Raw genomic sequence first — 6055 nt, forward strand, 5'->3', positions numbered from 1 at the left:
ATATGTTCTGCTTCAATAAGATGCTGTTCAAGACCCATTGGAGTGATTGCAAAGTGCCTTCACTAATTGGTCACTTTGGTGTGAGGAACTCCACTTGCTCTAACAGAAACTTCAGCCAACCCTAGATCCCATGCTCTTCCTCTCTGGGCCTGAGCTTGAACACAGAGTAAGAATGATAAATGCACTGTTCAACATTGTGCGCACAGCTCCATCATAGTGCTGAATATACAGCTAATACTCCCTATATATCTGCAAAGTTAATAAAGGAAACCCAACAAATTGCTAGGATCAAGTCCTGCTGATTTTTATCTCCCCAAATCTAGGTCTTCTTTGCTATTTCTGTTTCTTCCAGCCTATATTTTACCCTATCAGCTTCCAAATGGACAAAAAATTTTCTGAAGGGCCATTTGCACTCATTTCAGTGCATCCTTCAGCTACCAGTACCATTTACCTGAAATGAAGGTCTGACACACTCTTGCCAGGCTGTTGCCTCTGTCTTTGAACATGTTCACTCACCTAGAAGGCTTGCACTTCGCTGCTTCACGTAGGTATAATGCCTAGTTAAGCTTCAGGTCTCTGCTTAGGCATAAACTCCTGAAGGAGACTCTTCCCAGAGGATGGCTGCTGCTGCTGCTGCTGCTAAGTCACTTCAGTCTTGTCCAACTCTGTGCGCCCCTCGTCCCTGGGATTCTCCAGGCAAGAACACTGGAGTGGGTTGCCATTTCCTTCTCCAATGCATGAAAGTGAAAAGTGAAAGTGAAGTCGCTCAGTCGTGTCCGACTCAACAACCCCATGGACTGCAGCCTACCAGGCTCCTCTGTCCATGGATTTTCCAGGCAAGAGTACTGGAGTGGGGTGCCATTGCCTTCTCTGCAGAGGATGGCACTGAGAGTCAATTCCTAGGCAGGCTGATAAGGAGTCCGAGGTCCCTGAGGAGGAGGAGGAGGAGGAGAAGAGAGGGGTCCCGAGCCCTTGAGAAGGAGAAAGGGGTCTGGGGCTCTCAAGGAAAAAAGTACCAATGATTTTTTCTACATTGCTTTGTCTTAGTCAATATAACAATTTATCTTGCTGAAGAACATGTTTCTTCTTCTTGAGAACCTTTTGACTAATCCTGTCATCTTAAAATGTATATTATGGGAGCGGGTCTGGTGAGACCTTTCTGTTGTTAGTTCTAATCTTGTTAATTTATCTGCACCAGCCTGTGTTCAGACCCCAACTCTGTTACTTATTTTCTGTATGACCTTGGGTTAGTTACTAACATCCCTATGCTGCAGTTTTCCCACATGCAACATAAAGATGATAGTAGCACACGCATCATGTGTGTGTTAGTCCCTCAGTCGTGTCTGACTCTTTGTGACCCCATGGGCTGTAGCCTGCCAGGCTCCTCTGTCCATGGAATTCTCCAGGCAAGAATCCTGGAGTGGGTTGCCATTCCCTTCTCCAGTGGATTTTCCCAACCCAGGGATTGAACTCAGGTCTCCTGCATTGCAGGCAAACTCTTTACTGTTTGAACCACCAGGGAAGCCTAGCACATACTTCATGGGTTGGTATAAAATTGGATTAATTGTAAAATGGTTAGAACAGTGCCCACTGGAGTTATTTTTGTGTTTTTATCACCTACCACTGTATTACTTTCCTGTAGTAGATAAGTCTCAGAAGAAACTCTCCCTTATCTCCTATTCTCTTACTTCAAGTATGTTCAAGTGATTGGAACCCTGAGGGGAAAAATAACCCACCATATGTCATCCTACTTTTTTTTTTTGTCCTCAACAAGCAGGGTCCAGAGCAGGGATCAAACTCCTCCCCACTGAAGTGGAGGTGCAGAATCCTAACCACCGAACTGACAGGGAATTCTCTGTTATCCTAATGGTTCTGAGAGCCTTTATTCTGGAGAGGGCAGTAGTAGAAACCCAGGTCTTCCCTGTGTAAGGTGGGACACATATCCATGGTGTTTATTTGTTAGAAAACAAACATGTGAGCTCCCATATACAATCTGAGAGCCATCCTGGAGGTCGTGACTGAGAAGCCACAGTGGGTAATACGTGCAACAGGAACTGGAATTGAGTTTCAAGGCTGGAATACTTCCCCATCCCTGAATGCAGGTTCTCCCCTGCACATGGAAGGGGGTGGGCAAAGAGCTGGGGAGTAGACCAAGAGAAAGAGGGGCCTGCTTATGAAAGCAAGTTCCTGTTTGCCCCAGGGAGCAGAGCCCACGTGGGAAGGAGAGCTGGAGAGAGAGCAAGGAGGAATGAGTGAAAGAAGATGGTGAGAGGAGGCTAGAGGGAGCATCCTGAAGGAACCAAAGTGACTTAAACATATAGTGGACACCCATTCTCAAGAATACCTAGCTGAACGAAGACCTAATTCAGTACCTATTTTATCTTGCTTCTCTTCTAAATTACCTCCCCTCAAATCTAAGTGGCACCTGAGAGAGGGACTTTGTTTAAAACAATTTCCATCATGTAGTGAAACCTAGCTGATATTTTCCAGGGTATACAGGCGGCTTGGTTTTAAGCCCTCTTGCAACCTGTACACCCTCAGCAACCAGGCACACTCTCCTATTCACAGAGGACTGCTAGCCTTCTCTTGAACTCAGCTGGGGGCTGTGGGTACTTGGAGCAGACCACTTGGCACACACAGGGCCTCGGTGTCATTGTCCCGGGGCACTGGGAAAACAGAGCTATGGAGGGCACTCAGGAGCTAGGGCTCAGCAATGAAGGTGGCTGCCAGGGCATTTTTCTCAGGATTCTGATTTCAGAAGACTTATCCATGGAAACTCACATCAGCCTTTTTAGGCTGAAGAATCCCATACAATGGCAGATGATTATATTCTAATTTATGGTGAGGAGGCAAGCATTTGTCACACAGACACTGGAAACCACTTTGTCAGCGGTATCCAAGAGGCAGTGTAGCATGGGCTTGACCACACAGGGGTTGGCAAATCTGGCCCTTGGTTTCTTTTTGTAAGGCTCAAGAGCAAAGAGCAATTCTTAAATTTTAAAGGGGTTGTAAAACAAGAAAACAAAGGTGAATATTTAGACAGAGACTGTGGCCAGAAAGGTCTAAAATATTTACTATCTGACACTTTACAAGAAAAGTTTACTGAACCCTGGGATATGGGGTTAGAATGGAGGACCTCTAGAATGCCTTGTTGTTTTTTTTTCAATCAAAGTATAGTTGATTTACAATATTGTGTTAGTTTGAGGCATACAGCAAAGTGATTCCGTTACACATATATACTTATATTCTTTTCCAATATGGTATATTAGAGGTTATTGAATATAGTTCCCTGTGCTATACAGGACTTTGCTGTTGGTGGTGGTTTTTTTGCTGTGCCACGTGGCATATGGGATCTTAGTTCCCTGACCAGGGATGGAAGTTGCAAGCTGCTGCATTGGAAGCACAGAGTCCTAAGCACCAGAATGGCAGAGAAGTCCCCAGAATGCCTCTAATGTTACAATTCTGGTTTGTTTCTACCTTCTGGGTTCAAGACTCAGGCTTGTCCACCATGCCCTAGCACCGTCTTCTCCCTGTCAGATTCCAGAGGTCCTGGCTGGACAGAGTGAGTATGACCAGTGGGTCAGCCTTGCTTTTCCTTAATACAGGCCCAGCCTCTTCTCTGCCTTGGCTGTGGTGCAGAGAGCTCGGGCTTCCTGGGTCTCTTCCCTATCCTGACTCTGGCACTGTGGAGTAAAAGGACCTGGAGGGACAGGCCTTTGGCATAGACAGCTGGAAGGCTGACCCCCTCCTCCCTGGCTGTTTACTTTGAGATGAGGTTGTGTGGTTCCCTTTGTACTGTGTGGCAGTTTGGGGCAAGGAGAGTCTAGAAAGACACAGTTGTGAACGAGCCTATGTCCTTGATTATGCTTTTGATGCCACACTGATCTGTGAACATTTCCAGAAAGTTAGAAGAGAAAAAAAATACCAGCCCAGGGCTGGGCCTTCCTGTTGGCCTTTGTCATTAGTTCCCATCTGACCAGGCTGTGGCTGCTTAGATATCCTGCATAATTCATCATGCAGGGCAGGCACGTCCAGGTCTCTGAGTTCTGGATGGCCTTGGGAGGAAGGGAGGCAAGGCTGGAACACTGATGGAAACTGGGTGAGTCAAGCTGCACTGGAGATGATATTGTAAGAAAGCCTTGCTGTTTGGAGAGTTTGGATTCTAATGATATTCTTTGAATACCCATGATTCATATTATTCATTAGTGAATTCCTTCATTCATTCGACGCATAATCACAGCACCAGGCCATACTGAACAACCAGAGAATTCTGTTCTGAATGGAATAGCCCCTCAAGAAGTTGTGGTTTGGGACAGGACTCCTGAGTGAGCGGTTAGCATGTGATATTTGTGCAAATGGGGGTAGGGAGGCCATCAGGGTGGCCTGAGGCTTAGAAGTATGACTTAGCACTCCACCCACAGGTTGAGCCAGGGGTGGGTCTGTGGGTAGAGACCTCACAGTTCTGAGCCACAGCCCAGAATGGCTGACAGAAGGAAGCAGTTCCCTAGAGAGGCCTGTGGCCGTGCCCTCAGGACACAAAGTCAGTGCCTGCTGGATAGGAAGGCTCTTCTCTCAGATCAAGGATTTGAGGGAGGAGCCCTTGCAAAGCTGCCATCCTACCCCTGCCAGATTCCCATGCCCTTTCTAGGGCACTCAGAACCCTCCTTACTTGCCTTTCTGCCTCTGTCCACTCCTGAGACCATGGTGTCCATCGGTGAAGCTGAGAGGAACACTCAGGGCTAAGACAAACTCCTTCTGCATTTGCCTTCTGTCCCCTCACAAGTTTCTCTCCTGGCAGCAGTGGCTGGGGAAGGAAGCCAAGAGAGGCAGATGTCCAGGTGGGTTCAGCTAGGCTCAGAGCACCAGACTTTGGTTGAGACCATTGACTAGCCGCTACTAAGCAGTGAAACAAAAAATGGGGTGGAGGGACTTCCCTGGTGGTCCAGTGGTTAAGTGTCCACCTTGCAATGCAGGGACTTGGGTTTGATCCCTGGTTGGGGACCTAAGATGTCACATGCCCCAGAGCAACTGAGTCCACACTCCACAACTACTGAGCTGGTGTACCACAATGCATGACACAACAAAGGTCCTGCATGCTACAACCAAGACTGATGCAGGCAAATAAATAAATACATATTTTTTAAAAAGCCAAAAAACAAAAATGGGGGTGGAGCAAAACCTGGGTTATGGGAGACAACCATGCTTTCTAAGCCTGCTCATCCCTTGGTGCCATTAGATCCCTGGGTTCACTCCTACTGGTTGTGGGGTGGTAAGTGAATTATGTTCCTTTATTTCAATTTTTGCAGCTGTACCAGACATAAACCAATATATGTTGGGGTGTGGATGGAGGTAAAAGAAATGTGCTTGAGAGAGAGCTCACAGCCTGGACAGGAAGGACTCTAACGTGAGAGGCCTCAAAACCTCAGCAGAGGGAAGTAGTGTGATAGGGGTGGAGCAGTTAGTGAGAGGGTCAAATTATCAGGGGTTCAAAGAAGTGCTTCAGGATCCTTTTAGGTCCAAAATGTATTATTTTATTTTGTATTTATTTATATTTTTTATTTTTTTTTGTTTTCCTAAAATGTATTTTATGGTCCTATGGGCAAAACACTGAACTAGTCTATAAGGGAGATATGATTAAAACAAAATAAAAGCGATCCAGTTACCAAAGATTTCATAATCTGTTTATGGAACAGATACTTCTTGAACATCAGGACAGTGGTGCCACTGGGAGCAAAAAGGCTGGTAGGTTCTGCCTGGGGTGTCAAGTTTGGGGTGGGGGCTACTCCACCAGGGAAGGGTTAGTGGGACTCAGGAAAGGGGAGGAAGGCCCCTCAGGCCAGGGTAGGCAGGGTAGGCTGTCTCCTTGCCTCAGGCATTTCTATCAGACCCCTGGTCCCAGAGCCCCAGGTTTTCTTGCAAATGTTATATTCTGATGAGAAGATTAGAGGCTGGGTGGACAGAATGAGTAGAACCAGCAGGATAAGGCAGTGAGGTGTAAAAACCAGGGTTTGCGGATGGATATCCAGGACAGATGTAGACTGCACGTCCCTTGCCC

General features: G+C 46.8%; 1 long non-coding RNA gene across 2 annotated transcripts in view; it reads left to right on the forward strand.

The window, feature by feature from the left end:
- The window catches only part of LOC129631307 (uncharacterized), a 48777-nt gene that overhangs the window by 12968 nt on the left and 29754 nt on the right, over positions 1–6055 (forward strand). The window lies entirely within an intron of this gene.

This window comes from Bubalus kerabau, chromosome 1 (genome assembly GCF_029407905.1).
Source record: "Bubalus kerabau isolate K-KA32 ecotype Philippines breed swamp buffalo chromosome 1, PCC_UOA_SB_1v2, whole genome shotgun sequence".
In the NCBI taxonomy this organism is placed as follows: domain Eukaryota; kingdom Metazoa; phylum Chordata; class Mammalia; order Artiodactyla; family Bovidae; genus Bubalus; species Bubalus kerabau.